Here is a 24459-nt window from a genome sequence, read left to right as displayed (position 1 = left end):
GAAAAGATAGATTCTTTGCTGGAAGAAGGGATGTTGCCCTGGCAGAAACCACAGCTGTGTAGCCTCTTCAACGGCCCAGCTCTGCTGCTCTCTGTGTTGATCAGATAATGCACACCTGATGCCTTTGGTGGGCTGGAGAGCAGTTAAATAACAGAAACTATTGGCTAAGCTAGCTTGCCCATTCACTTATATGTTCATTAAGTAAATATTTATTTGTAGTAAGCCACAAACTTAGACCCAGCACAGGTAGGGAATGTTCCTGGGTAAACTGGCTTCCAGGAGCCACTATGTCAGGAAGCACCGCAGGCTTGCAGCTGGCTGGGCCCCCAGGGCCATATTTTGAGCCTTGTCTTGTTGTCAGCTACTTCTTCTGCCTTCCTGCGGGCCCCAGGATACAAGCCTTTTTTGTTTTTTTGTCTACTCTGTTTCCTGAGAGTTTCTCTACTCCCAACTTTGGCCTAGGACAGAGGACAGACTTGTCTTTCCAGCTACCTTTGACATTCTTGAAAACCAGGAAAAAGATTTTCTTCTTCACTAGAACTAGAGGTATACGGAGGACTGGGAAAACTTCAAAGATTCAGAAGTCTTACAGTTTTCTTATGGTCTTTATTCCTGGTCATCACCCGAAAAGGTTCCTAAACAGGGATTTCCTGAGCCTTCCTGACATTTCTGCCTTCTCTTTCTAGCATGAAATCAAACTCCCAGTATCCCTCTCCCACCCCTGTGGGTCAGCAGTACCAGCTACCACTTAGCAGCAGAGCTCGTACTCTGGGCCAGGCACCGTGGGGAACACTTCAGGAGAGCATCTCATGTAATCCTCGTCTCTCCTCTGAGAGAGGTTCCAACACCATCCAATCTAACACCGTCCACCAAAGAGGAAACCTGGGGCTGGAGAGATAAAGTCACTTGCCTTAATTCACATGGCCAGTCAGTGGCAGCCGAGGGACTGGAAGTAGGTCTTCCTGATCCTGAAGCCCTGCTCTCAACTTCTATACACTGTCCCCCCGTGGACCTCTGCTTCAGAAAGTCCTCTCCCAGCACGGAAGCCCAAAGGCACAGAATGACAAGAACAAACAAGGGTGTCCTGGAAGAATACTCTGCACCCCAGAGAGACATAGGAAGGCCATTGGCACCTCCAATGACCACAGGGCTGAGTGATTTCAATCTTGATGTCTGACAACGCATGCTCTCCAGCCAACATACAGAGGGGAAGCTATAATAGGGGTTTTCTTCATGCATTACCCCAACTGGTACATAGCCAGAATCACCTCTATCACCTATATTTTTAGTAGTTGAGTGTTTCTCAAATTTATTTCATCCATGTGCCCATCAGAGAGGTGAAAAATTCTTACTACCGCTACCCCAAATTCTGGTTTGGTCCCCAGTGGTCTCTCCCCTCCCATTCTATCTTTTGCATTTTCCTATGTCACCAACCAAAGAATTTGCCAAACGTCACTTCCTATAGATTGAATTGCAAAAGAAATCCCCTTTTAAAATTTTCCATATATAAAATTATTGTGCAATATTGAATATGATTTTCAGAATACACCCAGGCATATTTAACATCTCAGATGGCATGGGCTCCAACCAATCAGAACCACTGCTGGTCCTTACAGCACGCTGGCAAATTCTGGCAGAACATAACTGAAGCACGTCCTGCTGTTTCTGCTAGCTTGCCACAGAACTCCACTAGGTGAGAAGAAAACAAAAATGGAGATTGCATAATTCTCTTTCACCTTTCTTTTATGTAAATCTTTCTTCCTAACCAATTTCTTCTTGCACAAGTGGTGGAATTGTCAAAGATGAGTAACAATAGCCAGGTGTGTTACTGTGTCAGAACGAGGGCCTAAGGTCCATTAAGTTGCATCATCCGTTAAGTCCATTAAGGTGGCACCGCCCTACTGCTGGTCTCAATGTTCAACTACTAGGAGACTCAGCATCTGTCTACACAACCACCCACTTATTCTTCTCAAGGGAATTTCCATTTGCTTTGTAGGTCATGAGAGAGTGAAGTACTGGGTTTCATAATCCTCGAACATTGAGCCAGTCCTGGAAGATGGAACCACACCCAAACTTGAACATCCCTACGTTTGCCTATGTTAGGAGCATGGTGGCATGTCAGGGACTTACAGGATCTGTGCAAGCAAGGCTTACAGCGCAGAGCTGTCAGCGTGATGTCGAAAGTATGGAACTTTCTGCTCAGCCCAGCAAAACAGCAGCAGGGCCCAAAAGAGATGGAGCCAGAGTCAGGAGGAAGGTAAAAATTATCAGGGACGTCGAGCAGCCACTGAAAGGGCTTATTACTAAGGGCATGTGAAACACCCTCTGCTGCTCCCCAGAAATAAATGGAAGGTCTTTGCAAGGACTGCAGTTCTCCATTGGAAGATTCAGAGGAAGAAAACATCAACAGTGAAGCAGGTGCTATACTTCTGTTCACAAGAAAATTAGATTCAATTCAATCATATTTTCTGGGGGGCCTGTAAGTGATGCAGGGACGGTAAAGGTGAGTCTACCTTCTCAAGACCCTACTGCAGGCACATTGGGGAAGGTTAGTCAAGGGACTCCTGGGATTCAGAGGGGGGAGAAAATGAATGAACAGTCCTTGAGATCTCTTTAGGATCCCTCAAATCTCTAATTCTCAGGCTAGAGAAGCCCCAAAGTTTCCCAATATTAACATTCCCTGGCATTCTTTTTTTAATTTATTTGTTTTATTTATTATTTTTGGCCACGTTGGGTCTTTGTTGCTGCACATGGGCTTTCTCTAGTTGCGGCGAGCGGGGGCTACTCTTCGTTGCGGTGCGCGGTCTTCTCATTGCAGTGGCTTCTCTTGTTGCGGAGCATGGGCTGTAGGCACGCGGGCTTCAGTAGTTGTGGCTCACAGGCTCTAGAGCGCAGGCTCGGTAGTTGTGGCGCACGGGCTTAGTTGCTCCGCGGCATGCGGGATCTTCCCGGACCAGGGCTCGAACCCGTGTCCCCTGCATTGGCAGGTGGATTCTTAACCACTGCGCCACCAAGAAAGCCCCATTCGCTGGCATTTAATCTCTCTTGGTCCTCTGACTTCAGGTTTCTGAGTCCCCTCTGGGTGTCTCTGCAACACGGTGGACTCTGGATTCCCCTGAGTGCCCTGAGTTCTCTGAAAGAATACACTCACAGGACAAGGAGACTCATTGTAGCCGTCCTACTAGACTGAACCAACCCCAAACTCCAACCACAGGAAACCGGTTAAATGTATTAGAGTCCATTCATAAAATGGGATACTAAGTAGCATTATAAAGATGCTTTGGAGCTCCAAATACTCTAGATAAACTGTCATGTGACCAAAACAAAGGCAGAACAGTGAGCCGGTATGTTACTGCTTAAGAAAAAATATATAAACAACCATCCCCATAAACAAGAAACAGGGAACCAGGAACCAGGGAACTGTGGTTGCATTTGGAGAGAGGAATTTGAGGCCAGGAATAAGAGGAAGTGTCTCTTCATATGATTTTTTGTAACAGTGACCCAGAGTTACTTTAAAACATTTCTAAGAGGAAGTAGGGGGAGGAGAAGCCAGCCACCCAAAAGCATCCGAACAAGTTTCAACTTCACTGTAGGTGTCCTGGAGGAGTCAGGGGAGGTTTTTGTAGCCACACCCACAGAAAACTGTAGGGATTTCTGGTCCCCACGTCCCTTTTTAACACCTGCTGCCAGGAGCTCCTCTGCAGGCCTCCCCGATCACACCTTTGGCTCTGCTGGACCTGCTCATGCATTGTTGTTCTTTCTCCACACACCAAACTTCAATTCTACCCACTTCTTTAAAGCATTGGATGAAACTCCCTTCCTCAATGATCTACCAACAAATCTGTGTGTGGTGGGAATCACTCCACTGCCCTAGAGCATAAAAATTGCCATATTTCTTAATTCCTCTAATGAAATCTAACTCAGCCCTAGCCACGCTGGCCCTGCCCCTCCTTTGGGATCGGCAAAGAACTCTAGGGTTCTAAAGTTTCCAGGATCCAGGAACACTGGACAGGGGCCTTGGGTGCCTTATGGTAGCTGGCAAGCTGCCCAATGTCCAGCCCCTGGCTCCACCTGCAGGATCCTCTGGTGGCCTCCACCCCCTCCAGGCCAGGCCCCCAAGTCCTGACACTCAGTGCTCACTGACACGTGTCCACAGCCTCATTCGCTTGATTCAGCCCGGGTGTATCACAGCTTGGGGTGCTGGATGGCGAGAGGCGCACAGGTGCCTGCTACTCAAGACCCGCCACCCTCTTTCTACCATTGGAGCCAGGCCGTCCCCTTCCTCCCCTCAAAGCTCAGTCCCACACCCTCACTCCCTCCAGCTCCTCCTTACATTTCAAAACTAATTTTTGCATTCTAAAACACAAAAGAGCTGACACTGGCCCCTTCCCCATCCAAGACAAGGGAATCTGGGAACTCAGAACACAAAGCCCTGAGCATTTTTCCTGTTGAGGGGAGGGGAAGTTACCTGCACCAGAGAAAAATCCACATAGGAATTATCAACCTGCTACTCTATTATATTCTCCTCTCAATAAATCTTTGGGTTTTCTTTTTAAGGACCTTGATATTATAATTATATTTTATTTGGTTTGGTTTCTCTGAAGCAAAATATGAAGGAAAAGTGGGTTACAAAATAAGCTAAAAAGTGTGGAACGCATATTTCCTTTTGTTTTGTTTCCTTGTATTCGTTTGCAAATATTTTCTCCCATTCTGAGGGTTGTTCTTTCATCTTGTTTATAGTTTCCTTTGCTGTGCAAAAACTTTTAAGTTTCACCAGGTCCCATTTGTTTATCTTTGTTTTTATTTCCATTACTCTAGGAGGTGGGTCAAAAAAGATCTTGCTGTGATTTATGTCAGAGAGTGTTCTGTGTATATTCTCCTCTACGAGTTTTATAGTGTCTGGCCTTACATTTAGGTCTCTAATCTATTTTGAGTTTATTTTTGTGTATGGTGTTAGGGAGTGTTCTGATTTCATTCTTTTACATGTAGCTGTCCAGTTTTCCCAACACCACTTATTGAAGAGGCTGTCTTTTCTCCATTGTATATTGTTGCCTCCTTTGTCATAGATTAGTTGACCATAGGTGCATGGGTTTATCTCTGGGCTTTCTATCCTGTTCCATTGATCTATATTTCTGTTTTTCTGCCAGTACCATATTGTCTTGATTACTGTAGCTTTGTAGTATAGTCTGAAGTCAGGGAGTCTGATTCCTCAAGCTCTGTTTGTTGTTTCTTTTTCTCAACGTTGCTTTGGCTATTCAGGGTCTTTCGTGTCTCCATACAAATTTTAAGATTTTTTTCTTCTAGTTCTGTGCAAAATGCCATTGGTAATTGATAGGGATTGCATTGAATCTGTAGCTTGCTCTGGGTAGCATAGTCATTTTCACAATATTGATTCTTCCAATCCAAGAACATGGTATATCTCTCCATCTGTTTGTGTCATCTTTGATTTCTTTCATCAGTGTCTTATAGTTTTCTGAGTACAGGTCTTTTACCTCCTTAGGTCGGTTTATTCCTAGGTATTTTATTCTTTTTGTTGCAATGGTGAGTGGGACTGTTTCCTTAATTTCTCTTTCAGATTTTTCACCATTAGTGTATAGGAATGCAAGAGATTTCTGTGCATTAATTTTGTAAACTGCAACTTTACCAAATTCATTGATTACCTCTAGTAGTTTTCTGGTGGCATCTTTAGGATTTTCTATGTATAGTATCATGTCATCTGCAAACAGTGACAGTTTTACTTCTTTTCCAATTTTTTTTCTATTCATTTTATTTCTTTTTCTTCTCTGATTTCTGTGGGTAGGACTTCCAAAACTATGTTGAATAATAGTGGCAAGAGTGGACATCCTTGTCTTGTTCCTGATCTTAGAGGAAATGTTTTTCCCCATTGAGAATGATGTGTGCTGTGGGTTTGTCATATATGGCCTTTATTATGTTGAGGTAGGTTCCCTCTATGTCCACTTTCTGGAGAGTTTTTATCACAAATCGGTGTTGAATTTTGTCAAAAGCTTTTTCTGCATCTATTGAGATGATCCTATGGTTTTTCTTCTTCAATTTGTTAATATGGTGTATCACATTGTTTGATTTGTGTATATTGAAGAATCCTTGAATCCCTGGGATTAATCCCACTTGATCATGGTGTATGATCCTTTTACTGTGTTATTGGATTCTGTTGCTAGTATTTTGTTGAGGATTTTTGCATCTATATTCATCAGTGATATTGGTCTGTAATTTTCTTTTTTTGTAGTATCTTTGTCTGGTTTTGGTATCAGGATGATGGTGGCCTCGTAGAATGAGTTTGGGAGTGTTCCTTCCTCTGCAATATTTTGGAAGAGTTTGAGAAGGATGGGTGTTTAGCTCTTCTCTAAATGTTTGATAGAATTCACCTGTGAAGCCATCTGGTCCTGGGCTTTTGTTTGTTGAGAGATTTTTAATCACAGTTTCAATTTCATTACTTGTGATTGGTCTGTTCATATTTTCTATTTCTTCCTGGTTCAGTCTTGGAAGGTTATACCTTTCTAAGAATTTGTCCATGTCTTCCAGGTTGTCCATTTTATTGGCATATAGTTGCTTGTAATAGTCTTTTATGATGCTTTGTACTTCTGCAGTGTCTGTTGTAACTTCTCGTTTTTCATTTCTAATTTTAATGATTTGAGTCCTCTCCCTCTTTTTCTTGATGAATCTGGCTAAAGGTTTATCAATTTTGTTTATCTTCTCAAAGAACCAGCTTTTAGTTTTATTGATCTTTGTTACTGTTTTCGTTGTTCCTATTTCACTTATTTCTGCTCTGATCTTTATGATTTCTTTCCTTCTACTAACTTTGGGTTTTGTTTGTTCTTCTTTCTCTAGTTCCTGTAGGTGTAAGGTTAAATTGTTTATTTGAGATTTTTCTTGTTTCTTGAGGTAGGATTGTATTGCTATTAACTTCCCTCTTAGAATTTCTTTTGCTGCATCCCAAAGGTTTTTGATTATCGTGTTTTCATTGTCATTTGTCTCTAGGTATTTTCTGATTTCCTCAGTGATCTCTTGGTTATTTAGTAGTGTATTGTTTAGCCTCCATGTGTTTGTGTTTTTTATGGGTTTTTTTTCCCTGTAATTGATTTCTAATCTCATAACGTTGTGGTTGGAAAAGATGCTTGATATGATTTCAATTTTCTTAAATTTACCAAGGCTTGATTTGTGACCCAAAATGTGATCTATCCTGGAGAATGTTCCATGTGCACTTGAGAAGAAAGTGTAATCTACTGTTTTCAGATGGTATGTCCTGTAAATATCAATTGAATCTATCTGGTCTATTGTGTCATTTAAAGCTTGTGTTTCCTTACTTATCTTCTGTTTGGATGATCTGTCCATTGGTGTAAGTGAGGTGTTAAAGTCCCCCACTATTACTGTATTACTGTAGATTTCCTCTTTTATAGCTGTTAGCAGTTGCCTTATGTATTGAGGTGTTCCTATGTTGGATGTATATATATTTATAATTGTTATATCTTCTTCTTGGATTGATCCCTTGATCATTATGTAGTGTCCTTCCTTGTCTCTTGTAACAGTCTTTATTTTACAGTCTATTTTATCTGATATAAGTATTGCTACTCCAGCTTTCTTTTGATTTCCATTTGCATGGAATATCTTTTTCCATCTCCTCACTTGCAGTCTGTATGTGTCCCTAGGTCTGAAGTGGGTCTCTTGTAGACAGCATATATATGGGTCTTGTTTTTGTATCCATTCAGCAAGTCTGTGTCTTTTGGTTGGAGCATTTACTCTATTCACATTTAAGGTAATTATCAATATGTATGCTCGTATTACAATTTTCTTAATTGTTCTGGGTTTGCTTTTGCAGGTCCTTTTCTTCTCTTTTATTTCCCACTTAGAGAAGTTCCTTTAGCATTTGTTGTAGAGCTGGTTTGGTGGTGCTGCATTCTCATAACTTTTGCTTGTTTGTAAAGCTTTTGATTTCTCCATCAAATCTGAATAAGATCCTTGCTGGGTTGAGTAATCTTGGTTGTAGTTTCTTCCCTTTCATCACTTTAAGTATATCATGCCACTCCCTTCTGGCTTGCAGAGATTCTGCTGAGAAATCAGCTGTTAACCTTATGGGAGTTCCCTTGTATGTTATTTGTCATTTTTCCCTTGTTGCTTTTTTTTTTTTTTTTTTTTTTTTTTTGCGGTACGCGTGCCTCTCACTGCTGTGGCCTCTCCCGTTGCGGAGCACAGGCTCCAGACACGCAGGCTCAGCGGCCATGGCTCACGGGCCCAGCCGCTCCGGGGCATGTGGGACCTTCCCGGACCGGGGCACGAACCCGCGTCCCCTGCATCGGCAAGCGGACTCTCAACCACTGCGCCACCAGGGAAGCCCCCCTTGTTGCTTTTAATAATTTTTCTTTGTCTTTAATTTTTGTCAATTTCATTACAATGTCTCGGCATGTTTCTCCTTAGGTTTATCCTGCCTGGGACTCTCTGTGATTGCTGGACTTGGGTGGCTATTTCCTTTCCCATGTTAGGGAAGTTTTCGACTATAATCTCTTCAAATATTGTCTCGGGTCCTTTCTCTCTCTTCTCCTTCTGGGACCCCTACAATGCAAATGTTGTGTTTAATGTTGTCCCAGACGTCTCTTAGGCTGTCTTCATTTCTTTTCATTCTTTTTTCTTTATTCTGTTCCACAGCACTGATTTTCACCATTCTGCCTTGCAGGTCACTTATCCATTCTTCTGCCTAGTTATTCTGCTATTGATTCCTTCTAGTGTTATTTTTTATTTCAGTTATTGTATTGTTCATCTCTGTTTGTTTGTTCTTTAATTCTTCTAGGTCTTTGTTAAACATTCCTTGCATCTCCTTGATCCTTGCCTCCATTCGTTTTCCGAGGTCCTGGATCATGTTCACTATCATTATTCTGAATTTTTTTCTGGAAGGTTGCCTATCTCCACTTCATTTAGTTGTTTTTCTGGGGTTTTATCTTATTTATTCATCTGGGACATAGTCCTCTCCTTTTTTATTTTGTCTGTCTTTCTGTGATTGTGGTTTTTTGTTTCTTTGTTTGTTTTGATTTTTTTCATTGTGGAGCACAGGCTCTGGGCGTGCAGGCTCAGCGGCCATCGCTCACGGGCCCAGCCGCTCCACGGCATGTGGGATCTTCCCGGACCGGGGCACGAACCCATGTCCCCTGCATCGGCAGGCGGACTCTCAACCACTGCACCACCAGGGAAGCCCTGTGATTGTGGTTTTTGTTCTACAGGCTGCAGGATTGTAATTCTTCTTGCTTCTGCTGTCTGCCCTTTGGTGGATGAGGCTATCTCGACAGTTTCATTATCAGAAAATACCCTCAGTTTCTGATCATCTGCTATTTCTATCATATGCAGACTGGCCTTCACTGCCACCTGTCCCTACATGTTGGTCCACATCACAGGGCCAATGGGGCCGTCTCATGCCCTAGCACTCAGGCATCACCAGCCACATGGTGATAATCTGTCTCCTCCAAAAACAGTTGTGTTTTTAGTAATTCAGAGTCCAAAGGGGAAGCCCTACAATTCCATCTTCTCCTGGAAAGTGCAGAGAAATTACTCCTCAGCAGTCTGGATAAGGCCTCTCCCCTCCCTGCTACTCCATAGCTGCTGAGGGCTCACAATGTTTTGAGATGAACTTTCAAGCTCAGTCTCCTCACAGCTCTCTGGTGGTCCCCAAATCTGTAGAAATGAGGGGCTTGGGCCTAGCATGCTACCAAACTCTGTTCCCTTTCTCTTTTATGACCCTCTGTTGGGCAGCTCCCAGCAAGGCCATGCTTAGTAAACTGGGATGTGTCACCTCGCGTCTGTACCACCACACTCTGATTTTCTAATTGCCCAGGAAAGTATCAAGAGTTGATCACATAGTTGTTTTTTTTTTTTTTTTTTTTGCGGTACGCGGGGCCTCTCACTGTTGTGGCCTCTCCCGCTGTGGAGCACAGGCTCTGGACGCACAGGCTCAGTGGTCATAGCTCACGGGCCCAGCCACTCCACAGCATGTGGGATCCTCCCGGACCGGGGCACGAACCCGTGTCCCCTGCATCGGCAGGCGGACCCTCAACCACTGCGCCACCAGGGAAGCCCGATCACATAGTTTTAACTTTTGGTGTTTTTGCTTTTTTTTTTCTTATCTGAGTAATACATGAATACATCCTATTGTACAAGTTTCAAACAATTTAGAAGTCTACGGAGCAAAGCTGAAAACCGGCACCATCCTTCCCACAGCCAGTCTCCCCTCAGAGGCCACATGCCCACAGTTTGCTGCACAGTCTTCCAGCCCCCTTTCTGGACATATCCATCATAAACAGTACATGGATCCATGCACATATATCATTTTTTAAGATATAGATATTTTGCAACTTTTAAAATTTGATATATTTTTCACTTGGAAATCTTTCATGTTAGGATATGTAGATCTATCTCATTCATATACAAATACATGTATAATAAATACACATACATATAAATAATCTCATACCCCACATTTTACTTTTCTTTTTTTTTGAAGATGTTGGGGGTAGGAGTTTATTAATTAACGCTGTGTTGGGTCTTCGTTTCTGTGCGAGGGCTTTCTCTAGTTGTGACAAGCGGCGGGGGCCACTCTTCATTGCGGTGCGCAGGCCTCTCACTATCGCGGCCTCTCTTGTTGCGGAGCACAGGCTCCAGACGCACAGGCTCAGTAGTTGTGGCTCACGGGCCTAGTTGCTCCGCGGCATGTGGAATCCTCCCAGACCAGGGCTCAAACCCGTGCCCCCTGCATTAGCAGGCAGATTCTCAACCACTGCGCCACCAGGGAAGCCCCTACCCCACATTTTTATATTCATACAAAGGAGATTGTCCTATACACATGGTTCTGCACTTTGATTTTTAGACCCTAGAAACCTCAGCACATATAGATAGAGATAGAGAGATACCTTGTTATTATTAACAATTGCATCCTCTTCCATCATTTGGATGTGACCAAATTTATTAATCAGAAGCCCATTGAAGAACATTTGTCTATCTTTAATTGAACTCCATGCCTATGGAGGAATCATGAAACCTGAGAGTTGTTACATGGGGAAAGGATGCTGGGTAGAAAGAAACGAAAGGGAGGATTCCTGGGTGTGGAACAGCTAAGACACTGGTGTTTCCTCTTGATTCATCTCCTAACACTCTGGATTACCAGAGTTCAATAGTTACTGTCAGCCCAGAACTTTATTTTCCAGTTTCAGCTTCACTTAAGTTTTACCTCAAGCACTTCGGACAAGTTATTTCAAATGACAGCTCCGTATACGTGTGCCCAGCAATTGTCTCTGGGTGGGACAAGCTGTCTTTTTCCATTAAAGATGCTCTGTTCCTAAGTGACTCATTTCCTTTAGCATCTCAGCTCATGTATAAGGAATTTTTCTCAGAACGAGTTGTGCATGAATGTAGCTTCTACTTCTGTAAGAGGCAAGTGCTGTACAGCTGGTAATCTGAAGAGATTAATTTAATGTGTTGATGAACTGGTAGCTAATTGGCCTCAGTGGTTTGCTTCCCTCTAGTGTCGCCTCCCTGGTCAAACAGACCGCGTTTAGTTGTGGGGTCATTTTAGCCAAAGGAAAGTTGTGTTTCCCAAGAAAGGCTTGAAACTGCTGTTTGAAAATCGTTCATAGCTTTGTTTCAACATTTCTGACATTGCTGCTAATATTTAGTCATGCAGCCAAGCATCTACCGAGTGCACGCTTATGAGCCTGAATTTCCTGTCACTGAGCATAACTTTTAAAAAAATTATTGTTTTTTTAAATTTCTGCCACTGAATCAGTTTTCTTCTTCATTTTGACGTCAACCCCTCCTCACTCTGTTCTTTCACCATCTTTTCCTGGCTTCACTTGCCTCCTCTCCTTCCTGGAGCCCACCATTTGCTGTTTCAGCCATGTGTCAGTCTGGAGTCCCTTAGGCTTCTCACTGCCGCCACTTGGCTTGCCCATCCTCGGCCCCAGAACCACTCCCCAGGAGGCCCCCAACGCCAGCGTTCCCCTGAAGATGTGTCCCTCCTTCTGGCCAAGGTTAACCCCACTGCCTGGCCCTCAGTCCCCTTCCCTCAGCTCTGTCTCTGACCTTGCACTAGCAAGCATCCACTCTCTCACTATATTTTCCTCCCTCAACTTCCTGTAAAAAAAAAAAAAAAATACACAACGCTCCCTCCTATTAAAGATACTTTTTTCTCTGCCCTATTTCCTTAAGCTATTGCCCTATCACTTTTTCACTTCCCTTTCTCCTGGCAAAGCTCCTTTAAGGCTACTCTATACTGCTTTTCTCCATTCCCTTACTGCCCAATCACTGCTTTAAAAATTAAACATAAAAATGATACATGCATATGGCAAAGAGTCAATGAAGAAGGTATAACATGGAATAAAACGCTCCTTCTTGGGAGGAAGAAATGAATAAGCAGAGCACAGAGGATTCCTAGAGCAGTGAAACTACTCTGTAGGGTAGATACACGTCATTATACATTTGTCCAAACTTGTAAAACGCACAACAGCAAGAGAGAACCCTAATGTAAACTATGGGCTTTGTGTGATTATGATGTGTCAATGTGGGTTCATCAGTTGTAACACATGGGTGTGGGTGTTGATAATGGGGGAGGCTATGTACGTGTAGAGGCAGGAAGAATATGGGAAACCTCTGTACCTTCCTCTCAAATTTTTTGGTAAACTTAAAACTGCTCTAAAAAAACAAAGTCTATTAAAAAAAACAAAACTAAAAAGGTCCCATAACTAAAGTAGGATTCATAGTCACCCTGGGGGCAAAGGGCACATAAAACAGACTCCTTTTTTCCTTTATGGAAGGCTCAAGGGAACAACACTTATTCACATACCCACATATTGTACACACACACACACACGCCTCAAACTGCCTCACCCCTTCCCATATGTCAGCTCTGAAGACCTTTAGGCTGAAGGTTGAACATACCCTGTGTTAGCAGAAGTCCTACTCCCACCTGCAAATGGTGCTGGAGTAGTTGACTATCACGTCCCCTGTTGCATGTGGGGTGAGGCCCAGGGTGCCTAGGCCTTCCTATCAGTTCTTCATCGCAGCACAACAAATTACCTCAAAACTTATCTGCCTAAAACAACAGGCATTTATTATCTCACACAGTGTTTGAGGGTCAACAGTCCAGGGACAATTAGGTGGCTCAGGGTCTGTCAGAAGATTGCAGTCAAGCTGCTGGCTGAGGCTGCTGTCATCTAAAGCAGGGCTGGAGGACCCACTTCCAAGATGGCTCACTCAGTGGCTGTTGACTGGAGGCCTCAGTTCTTTGCCTCATGGACCTCTACATGGGGCTGCTTGAGTGTCCTCACACTGCGGCAGCTGTAAGGCAGAGTAACTGATCCAAGAAAGAGCAAGGAAGAAGCCACAGTGTCTTTTATGTCCTAACTCAAAAGTCATGCACATCATTTCACTCTATCCTGTTGGTACATACAGGTCAGCCCTATGCAGTGTGAGATGGAACTACACAGGACATGCGTTCCAGGAGGCCAGTGTCACCAGGGGCCAGCTTGGACGCCACCCTTCCACGGCGTTACCACCGCACTTCTGCCCGGGTCCGAGTGTCCCACCAGTCCTTGCTGGTTCTTGGCTGGCATCCTACTTCTTCTGGCAGGGTCAGCCTCAAACTGCCACCTGAATAGTGATCATTGTGACTTTAAATACTTTTATATTGTCTGAAACTCTTACAGGTAGAATGTGTTTTATATTTTAAAATATTTTCAAAATAAAATACTACCGACTTGATCAAGTTACCCTACCCTCCTCTGATTGCTAGTCATTTTCCTAAAGATAATTGAAGAAATTAATTAATCAATTGATTGATTAATAGGGTCCTGAGTTGCTTTTCAGAAAAACTATATTGCTTTTATATACGGTACTGTGTGTATATATATGCATATTATGCATTATATATATGATATATTTTATATACACACATCTGCACATATACATACTTTAAAATTTTATGCAAATGGAATTGCATGCTGTTCCGACCCTACTTTTTTAAAAAGTTCAGTAATATATCCTGGCACACGTATTTGGGAACAGTGGCTGCTCCTGGTGAGAGGATCTAAGCAGCTGGGAAATGGGGGTGAAGGAGCAACTTTGCTTTCACTGTCTACTAATACCATCTTGTATTATTAGAATTTTGTAATATGTCCTCATATTGCCTATTTAGATCACTTAAAATTATATATCTTGAAGACCTTTCCATATTAGGACATACATATATAACTCACGTTTTAATGACTTCAAAGTAATCGGTTATATAGGTTACCATGATTTGTCTAATTAATTCCTATTCATGAGTGTTTGGGTGGTTCTTAGGTTTTAGGGCTGTTGTTATTACCAACAATGCCACAAGGAAAATCCTCATACATACAACTTGTAATGCTTTGTTGACATTTCCTCTCTTCCTGCTTCCAGACTTCTCCTCTTGCACAGTCTGTACACACATGTCGTGATGGCTCCTTTTTGATTACTCATCCTTGCATGTTGAGTTTTTCTAGTTAAGCAGGACGGGCAGGTGGAGGGCTGTGTGCACTGCAGTCCCTCTTCTGTGCCCTGCCATTGGGACAGGCTGCTTCCAGCACGTGGCTTGTATGTGAGCGTCCAGATTCATTCTCATCTTCTGCTTCTCAGGAACAACCTGGGTGCAGAGTAGCCCCTACCATCCCCATACCCCGCTCCTGCTGGGGCAGAAAGGAATTTGGGTTTTACACCTCAGTGTGAGCCCGTTCCCTTAAAGAGGTGAACTTGGCCAAGTTTTTCTGAGATCTAAGGGTCCTGTCTCCACTTCTTCCACCATTCCTTTTCTATCTCACCGCTTTTGGCATGACTTCTGCCAATTTTGTGTCGTACACGTACATACCAACAAGCAAACAAAAAGCACCCCAAAGGTATGCAGGAAGTAGGTTTTCCTCTCATCCTTGAGATGCATTCAGTCCCCAAGTCACCCCCAAGAGTCAGTCTCTGCTCCCCATTTCTTGTGTGTCCCTCTAGAGATAGTCTATACATATTCAGATATATGAAGCTGCAAAAAACTAACCTGGGGTGTTTTTATTTTTCACTGACTGTGACTTCCTACTGTGCTCTGTCCAATCTCCCTTCTCTGCCGGGTGGGCAGAAGATGAACAGATCCCATAGCTTTCTGTTTGCCTTTAGTTATTAGGAGTCTCATCTAATCTAGTTTAAAATTCCAATCTCGGGCTTCCCTGGTGGCGCAGTGGTTGAGAGTCCGCCTGCCGATGCAAGGGACACGGGTTCGTACCCCGGTCCAGGAAGATCCCACATGCCGCGGAGCGGCTGGGCCCGTGAGCCATGGCCGCTGAGCCTGCGCGTCCGGAGCCTGTGCTCTGCAACGGGAGAGGCCGCAACAGTGATGGGCCCGCATACCGCAAAAAAAAAAAAAAAAAAAAAAAAAAATCCAATCTCATATCAGCTCAAACTCCACCCCCATTGCTGGCTGGGGGACCTGCAGCAGGCATATCTACTCCTTCACTCCTGACCCAGTCCAGCTCTTGGGGTGGACACGGGAGGGACATGATCGGCTCTATGAGATCTCTCCCCATCTTTTTTCAAGGCTGGGGACTGAGAGGGACAAGAGGGAAGGAAGGCAAATATCTCTTAGTGGCTTACATTGTGGTCCTCTCCCTGTGAATGGTCACAGCTCCCTGGCCACCACTAGCCCTTGGTGATGTGTTCTGAGTGGCTAGCATCCTAATACAGGCTCTTTGGGGCTCACAGGTAAGTTCTTCAGAGAGAGTTCCTCCCACACAGCTTCCCCAGTGTGGGAGATCCAGCTGCAGGTTAACTTCTTCCAACCTCCTCAGGTTCCTGCTGCTACAACAAGACGGCTCAGTGCTGTCACCCTTCCTGGTGTTCATTCACCCCAGGGGAAACTCACACATCTTCTTCGAGCCAGGCCCTGCCATCTCTCCCGAGGCTCTTCGCCCTCCTCGGTAGGCACCAAGGTACTGACAACCTGAGCAGCTGACCAACTGGCAAGTGAGGTACCAGTCTCCCTCGTTGCAGGTACATGCCAATCTTTAAGAATGCTTCTCCTGGAGCCCTTCTCACTTGGCCTGGAGGAGGAAAAGGAAAAACACCCAACATTCTTTTCTAGGCCCCCAGGGTCGGGGGAGGTGGTGGGGAGAGCATGCTGATCACAGGGTCAGCTCCGTCATCCTTTGGCAAGCCCTGAAAAGGAAGTCTCACCAGCTGTTGGTGGCTTTCTATAGGAGGTGCAGTATTTACCCTTCTTCATCCCCAGCTCTGGCCTTCCCAATTCTAGTGCAAAAAGAAAGTCTCACTCAACATACCATTTCTTTGTACATGATGATACATGTACTGTGATGATAGCGTACTGCTGCCATCCTGCTGCATCTTAATAAGAGACTGTCCCAAACCAGTTCACATGTGTCTGCCTCTTCATGGGACATTCCCTGGCTGTCCAGTGATTGAGACTTCGCCTTCCAATGCAGGGGGTGCGGGTTCGATCCCTGGTTGGGGAGCTAAGATCCCACATGCCTCACAGCCAAAAAACCAAAACATAAAACAGAAGCAATATTGTAACAAATTCTATAAAGATTTTAAAAATGGTCCATATCAAAAAAAAATCTTAAAAAAAAATTTCACAGTCTTCCATCATATTCCTATATTATTACTAAATTAGTGCCCACCAATGGGTATCCAAGTTGAGCACTCATCAGTGTTTTCTTTTGTACTGACATCAAGGGAATTAGCAAGAAATAAAACCAGCTTGTAGACTGTTCAGGGGAGTGGATGTGTATCAACAAGAGGTATCCAGATAAAAGTTAGACTAGAATTTACATGATAACAGGAATGTCTAATTTGCGTCATAGGGTGAGTTCACCATAGGTCCAGTTAAGCTTTCTGGGCTTTACCAGCTTTGTGGAATCAAGCTGAGCTTCAAGGAGCGAGTTGGCACTCAGGCCACCAGCTGCGGGAGAGACACGGCTAAGAGACTTCAATATGAAAGAAGAAGTGTGCTCAGGTGTGCTCTCAGAAAAGCCTGGCAATGTGATTTTATCTTCACTCCCATTTGGAACCACTATGTTCTTTGTCACAAGCAAAGCTGTGGTTGTCTCTCACATGACGTCCTTGCACACACCTGCTGCTTTCTTCCTCGTCCTGGCCCTATAATCCGCATGAAAGTATCAAATGTTCCCTCCTTCTTGAAAGCTGTGTTCGGGTGGGGCGTGGGCATTTGCTTCACAGCCAGGAGCAGGCTCCACCCTCCGTGGGAGATGCCCAGCGTTCCTTCCATTGAGTCCAGTCCCTGCCTGTTCCGCGGAGGGGCCCTAGGGCAGGCTGAACGAGCACGGCAGAAAAATGCCCTGGCGGGGATGCCAGCACGCGACAGGGCTAGTGTAGGTGGCCTTTGAGGCCCCTTCCAGACTGACGCTGGCCTTCCTCTAAGACCAGGGGCTTTGCTGGGCAGAGCAAAGCAGAGAGCGCCTGCTTTGGGCTCAGACACGCCTGGGCTTGAATCCCAAGTCTATCGCTGGAGGGCCCTGGACAGCCTCCAAACCTGCCAGGGGCTGCTTTCCTACCTGCAAACGGCAGGTATACAGAGGGGATACTTATCAGATAAATTATCATTTTGATAACCTGCCTTCGGAAAGGAGGAAGTGACAGATCTGAAACCGCTGAAAACATTTAGGCTTGGAAGGCATTGCGTCAAAAAAGTGGATACAACCATCTGTTCGACAGCGGAAGCTGTCATCCTTTATTTCAGTGTTTTCAGCTTCGTTTGACTAAACAAGATAAAGTCCCTGCTGGCGGCTCTCTGCTTCCAAGAAGTTTGTCCTGGGAGCTGGTGGTTGCCTCTCCCACGTTCGTGTTCCCCTTCCTCCTCCCAGCTTTGCCCAGGAGTTCAGTCCTCCCCAACATGGCTCCCTCCCTCAGGAGAGGCTAAACTGTCTCCACTCCAGGCATGGGCCTACTCTCTCCAAAAGTGTGGTCATTCCATGTGCTAATCTGTGTCAGGAATGAGCTTGTGAGGCAAAGCAGACCAACACCACCAGGTGAGGTTTGGGAAATCTTCAGAAGTGACCCTCTCTCACTTCCCCTGGACACTGTTGTTCACAGAGATGAGGGATTCCACCGCCAGGCTGAGGGTGAAGGCATCACGTGGACAAGGGCAGGGGAATGGAGCTGAGGCCTCTCAGCTCTGCCAGCCCCGAGGCTGCGCTACTTCAGACTTTCGTTTTTTTGAATATTATTATTTAAGCCAGTTTGAGTTGGGGTTTCTGTTCCTTACAGCCAAAGGCATCCTAGCACATACAGGAATGATGGACTAGTCCAGAAAATCCCTTCACCTCCGATGTAGCTACCTTGGGAAGGAGGCACCAGTGAAAAGCAGACCCCTGCTCTTGATGGTGAAAGGTGGGTGTTAGTCGATAAAATCAGAGTGCCACGTATGACAGAGAGTAAGGCGGGTCGATTATCCAACAGCTGTGCTGTCTCTTTGTGCTGGCCCAGAGAACTCAGGTATCAAGCACACATCAATGGGCTTAGGGGAGAGAGCCCCTAACCTTGGGGAGGGTACGTGAACCAGTTCCAGCCCAGGAAGTATAAGGGGAATGTGCTGAGGGGAAGGCATGGAGGAGAGATGCCCTACCTGTGTCACCCCCTGCCGGGGCCACCCTCTTCCTCCTACCTTTGAACACAGTTATGTGAGGACGGATGCTTGGACCAGCTGCAGCCAACCTGCAGCCATGAGGGGAGGACCACGACAATCTCAGATACCCCCACCCAGAGCCCTGGATCCCTGAGCCTCTGAGCCTGCCTCCTACCTCCAACTTCCTGATGGCCAAGAAAATCAACCCCCTAATGAAAACTGGTTTAAACTGGGTATTTTGTTTCTTTCTACCTAAAATATCCAAGCTGATAAACCCGGTTAGAGGCTGGGGCTATAAAAGCAGGAGTTATCATATTTTGCTTGTTTATACGATGCTCTGAAGTCTAAATCTATGTGCTTTCTCTCAGAGTACCCTAGAACCCCTTAGAGGGAATCCAAGTCACAGCCCAAGGGGAATCCTTCACCTTTCATCTTTCCCCAATCACAACCATCCCAAAGGAGACAGGCCAGATGCCCTGCGAAATATCCTACCTTGGCACCGAGAGTTGGGAAAAGAGAGAAACATAAAGCCACTTCCTTCCTGCTGTCCCTAATGAAGAGATTCCTAATAACCGGCTCAGTTTGGTTTGCCTGACACGATTCGGTTGAGGAGAGCTCAAGAGAAAGCCCTCCCATGAAGCCAATAGAAAGAGTAAGAGCTGCATGTGGTGAAACACTTGGAAAGGTAAAGGATACAGTCTTGAGCTCAAATGATAGCAAGAAACCTCAGTGGGTCCCAGGGACTCTCAAGGCACCAGTATCAGTGGGTGACATGCTATATCGAACTGAGCCTGGATCTTAGAAAAGGTGGCAACTTTTGGAGAGACTTCCCAAGTATATGGTGGAGCCTATTGCAAAGCAGCCTCTACTCCTGACCTCGGTTGAACTTCAAGTCCTTCAAGTCAGGGACCCTCTCCTTATTCCTCTAGTCAGTTTGGGATCCAAAGTATCTACCTTTCAAAGTCGCTGTGAGGATTAGAGATGATGTATGTAAAGCTCCTAGCACTGAGCCTGGCCCACAGTAGGTCCGAAGTACATGGGAGCTGTAGTGTTTCTGAGTTCAGCACCGAGCAGCCGCCCTCAGCGGTAGAAGGTGAGGGACCACAGTTAGAGTCAGCATCAGTGTCTCCTGAGGTCAAATTGGAGTTAGAGTCTACAGTGAGAGCCAGATTGGTGCTCTGTGGTCAAATCTAGAGAGATCCAGAGAGAGAGCATCAAACAAGATAGACTCTGAAAACGGGCACAGCCACACACCAGAATCTTCATGTGTCTGAGGCTGGAAAGGGTTGCTGGCAACGTGGTTCATTCACCTGAACTCCTGCAGGTGCACATAGACAGGGCCAAGGGCAGCCAAGATGAGTCTAGAGGTCTTGAGGGCAGCTCAGAACACCGGCAGCCCATCACCCACTGAGCTGCCCTTCTGCACATTCCAAGCCTTGTGGAAGCCAGGACCAGTCCCAGGGTGAGCCTTGAAGGACCCTAAATGTTTACCTGCTTCAAAGCATCCCTACCACTCCTTCTGTGGTCAAATTGCATTTAGCCACTCATTGTGCTAAATGGAAGATGTCACAACATGCTGAATTCATCAGACATTGAACTGCAAATCTCCTCATGCCTAAAATATATCTATTACTGCCCCTCACTGCCTATATGCAAAGTCCTTAGTCTTCAGTTTGGTAAAAGACACCCATGATCCGCCTGCTCTCCAGCTGTCTCTCTCCTCTCTCCCCACCTCGAACCCTTAATGCTCTATTCACACGTGACTACACTTAACACCAAGTGCCCTCTATGTCGTTCTTGCACTTCCTGTTCCCTCTGCCTGAAGTGCACTTCCCTACCTTGTAGACTCCAAAACATCTCCTCTCTCAAGATTCAGCCTAGCTCATCTTCGTCTACCTTTCCCTAAGCACCCTCCAGGCGGGAATGACCAGTCTCTTTTGGTCACCCTCATTCCCACACATACTTCTATTATACTACCTAGAATACTTTATAACACTGGGTTCACTTTCCATGTCTGTATCGTCTCCCCTAGACTCTAAAGTCCTAAGGGCTGGGGCTGCATGTGGTCTTTGCGTCTGGCCCAGAGGCGCTGATTCATGTTTGTAGAGTGGATGCATGGGTGGCTGGATAAGGACCAGTGCGCATCCGGCCTCTGGTAATACAGGGATGAAAGCTCTTTCCCTGCCCTCAGGGAGCTCACTGTAGATGACAGAAAGAGAGTAAAAAAGAACAATGAAATGGCATGAGTCAGAGTACAGCATGTTGTGTGAGCTCAGCTGAGGGGCACCCAACCCAGTGGGGAAAAGAGATCTGTGTTCGGGGGTACTACCTAGAGGAGTCAAGCCATGATCTGGGTCGTGTTGGACCAGCAGGAGTCCGCCACACAGAAATGGGGGCTGGGGCACCATGGACAGAGAGGGGAGCAGGTGCAAAGGCTCAGACTCGAGATAGCTGTGGGATAAAGGAGAAATGTGGGGCAAAGGCAGTGACATGGCTAAGGCAGGGAGGACCAATCACACAGGGCCATATTCCCACTAGGGAATCTGGAGTTTATCCTGGAGAAAAATGGAAGTTTCCTAAGAAAAAGAGAGAACGTGACAGGATGTACATACACAAAGATCATCCCAGCAGCCGTGTCAGGCCAGGCAATGAGGTCAAGGTGGAGATTCTAACAAGACCTAGCAAAGAACTGATGAGGGCTGGCCCAAGGCAGGGGCCGTCAGACTGGGGAGCTACTTAGGAGGCAAAATTGTTAGAGTTTGGTCACTCTGCATAAATAAAAAGCAGGGAGCAGGGGAAGAAGCAGCAGTCAAGATGCCTCCCAGGTTCCTGCCCTGGCTGATGGATAGATGACAGTACTCCCGGGAGGATAAGCCAGGAGGGAAGAGACCATTTTGGTCACGCAGAGGCTGAGACGCCTGAGGAACCCCAAGCGGGTCTTCTCAGTAGGCAATGAACTATCAATTCCTGAGGCTTAGGAAAGAGTCCTGGATGAGAAAAATAAATGTGGAGCTCATCAACAAAAAGATGACAGCCACCTATCTGGAGCCCTGTGTGCAGACAAAATCTTTCAAGGAGGGTGTACACAGAGTGAGAAGAGGACCAAGCCCCAGGATATACCCCATGTGCAGGCAAAACTGAGGAAGAGGCTGGGACAGAACACCCAGAGACACAGGAAGGAGAAAGAGATCAAGCTGCAGAGGACATTGGGAACAAGAGAGCTGGGGGGAGGAGGGGAAATGGAGAGACAGTGATCTACGGGGTCAAATCCTGCAAAGCGGGCAAGTAAGCAACAGAGCCTGAAAAATGCTCATTTGTGGCCAGATTGTCCCAGCCCTCAACAGCCTGCGGTACAAATGAGATCGCATTAATAGTAATAGCCCGTATTTCACATTTCACATGGGTCACTAGCTTGTTGCCAGCTATCTGCAGAGCAGGACCTCCGCTGCCTTGAAAAAAGTCCTTGCTTCCCAGTATTTCTGGGAGTGCCTGGGGGTGCACAAGCCCAAGAAGAGTCCTCACGTCTCTTCCACACACACCCCCTCTTGACGTCCACAGCACTCCAGGACGGCAGCCCCCATGGTGGCTGCCCACCCTGAAATACCCCCGAGATCCATGGGTTCCATCTCCTGACGTGCCAAAGCTATAAACTCATGATGTTAACGCAACAGAGTATTCTATGCTTTGAATTCTCCACTGAAGAGAAGCCACGGCATTTTCTGAAAAGTGGAGAAGACTCCCCCTCTTTGCCATCTGTTTTTGTTCCAAGTCTCATGAAAAGGCCTTCTTCAGCTGTGTCCCGTGGCCATCTGTCCTAAGGCTTCAGACACCAGTCCCTGGGCCTCAGCGGTAGGGCAGACAACAGAAGCCCTCTCCTCCTGCGCCCTGATCTCTGCCCGAGGTACCCAACCCTCCAGGGACCCTATGCAAACAGATCCTTTGGGAGTTTCACTCCACCAGTTTATCAGAAACTCCACACCCACACTTCTGGGTTAGTCTCAGGCAGGACACCTGGCTGCAACGTGATTTAGCAACGTGGTGGTCATGATTGACGTTGGCCGAAGGAGTTTCAGCAGAACGGTTGAGAAGGAGGTCAGACTGCACTGAGGTGAGGAGAGGATGGGAGGTGGGTCAAGTTCAGATGGCAAACATAACAGCAAGTCCTATGAGACTTGGCTTTTCGGGAAGGGCAGGAAAGCAGGGTCAAGGAGATGGAAGGTGGTGGTGGTGGTTTGTCACAAGGCAGAGACTTGACCAGAGTCACATGCTGAGGAAAAAGAGCCAGCAGAGCGGGAGAGGCTACGCCCAGACGCTGAGAAGAAAGCGGTTCAGAGGGAAGTGCCTGGCGCGAGGCGTGCTGCGGACCCTTGCGCGGGAGAGAAGAAGGCGGCCCTGAGGAGGCCCCGGGCTTCAGCGAGGGGCCCGGCCACAGGAGTCCGAGCGAAAGGACGAAACGAAGAGAGACGACAAGGACTCTGCCAGGAGCTTATTCGGGAGAAAATGAAGCTGCAAGTCCCAAGACTGAGTGGACCCGTCACCTCAGGCCTCCCGCCCCAGCACATTCTTTCTGGTGCCAGAGATCTCGTATCTCAGTGCCTCTCTGTGACTCAGAATCTGGGATTCTTGCTTTGCCATTTAATTTTAGTAATAATTAGAGCTGCTTCCAGGAGTCAATTTTCCTCCCTTCTCTCAATCATGCTATGCTTGGGATTCTGACGTGGCAATCAGTGAAGGTGTGCAGCTCCAGCTTGGGCCCTAGTTTCAGTGGAAAACCTCCTGGGGAAAAGGACAGTTCCCTTTTCAAGGAGGTGGTTTTCCTTTTTTCCTTGCTTTGTTTATTTAACTTACCGCACATGGAGGGGTCAGAACTGGCCCTAGAATAAAAGACTTCTCTCGCCCCACTCGGGAGCGTGGGCACCACAGGGAAGAGCATCAGGTCCTAAGCGTCTTACCACACTCAGGTGAATGTGAGAAGTGGGTTATTACACCCCTTAGACTCACAACAGTGAAAACCAAGGGTCACACACAGAGGGTCAAACAGAGAAAAAGACCTTCATTGGACCTGCAGTTTGAAATGTGGGTTTGTGTTGGAATTCACTTCCATGCTAAAGTGCAGTTCAAGGGTCACAAACTCAAATGCTTAGGGCCGCACAGCAGGTGTCTGGAAGGCGTGAGCCAGTCCGGCGGGGGGTGGGGCGGGCAGTGGCATACCTGAGCCGCTGTCTGCCCTACCCAAAGGACAACTCCTCAGCCCCGGCTGCTGCCACAAATGAAGACGACCTGACTTTTCAGAGAGAGGTCGCGGGTCTAGATTCTATTGTGAAATCTCCAGATGTTTAAAAGTGGGGAACTAATTCCACTAAACAGTGACCACAACAGACAGTGCAGGCCAAGCAAGACGGGGCACAGAGTCACCATCTGAATTTCACTCCTTCTAAAGAGATTTCAGCGCACTCTGTTTCTTGAATGATTCTGTTTGCATGTGTTTTTAGAAACTGTGTCTGAGACAACAAAGGTTTGACTCTGCCTTCTCCGCCCCCTCCCTGGGGCTGGGCTGCACACTTTCTGCTTCCCCGGAGAGTGACAAGGCTCTGTTCCCTTCCCAAGAGCAGGCGCTCCTGAAAGGGCTGAGGACAATGACACCCTGGACATAGCTACTGATGATGACATACCAGCGGGCGTTCCTCCGAAGCTCTAGCTGCTGAATCACTCCAGACTGAAACGACTTCAGGACTGGCCCTTTAAAAATCGAGCGCGCTACCGGGCAAACTCCTCCTCCAGGGAGGTTCCTTTAAATAAGAGCCAGC

The 24459-nt window shown here is 46.2% G+C and overlaps 1 protein-coding gene across 1 annotated transcript in view; it reads left to right on the top strand.

The window, feature by feature from the left end:
• The window catches only part of ELL2 (elongation factor for RNA polymerase II 2), a 134734-nt gene extending 116403 nt beyond the window's left edge, over positions 1-18331 (top strand). The window contains exon 15 of the transcript XR_009539537.1: positions 18295-18331. The gene's annotated coding sequence lies outside the window, so the exon portion shown is untranslated. The remainder of the gene's footprint in view (positions 1-18294) is intronic.
• The last annotated feature ends 6128 nt before the right edge of the window (positions 18332-24459 follow it).

This window comes from Lagenorhynchus albirostris, chromosome 3, assembly GCF_949774975.1.
Source record: "Lagenorhynchus albirostris chromosome 3, mLagAlb1.1, whole genome shotgun sequence".
Lineage (NCBI taxonomy): Eukaryota > Metazoa > Chordata > Mammalia > Artiodactyla > Delphinidae > Lagenorhynchus > Lagenorhynchus albirostris.
Note: the sequence above shows the minus strand (reverse complement) of the source record. Positions and strands in the feature narration are given on the sequence as shown.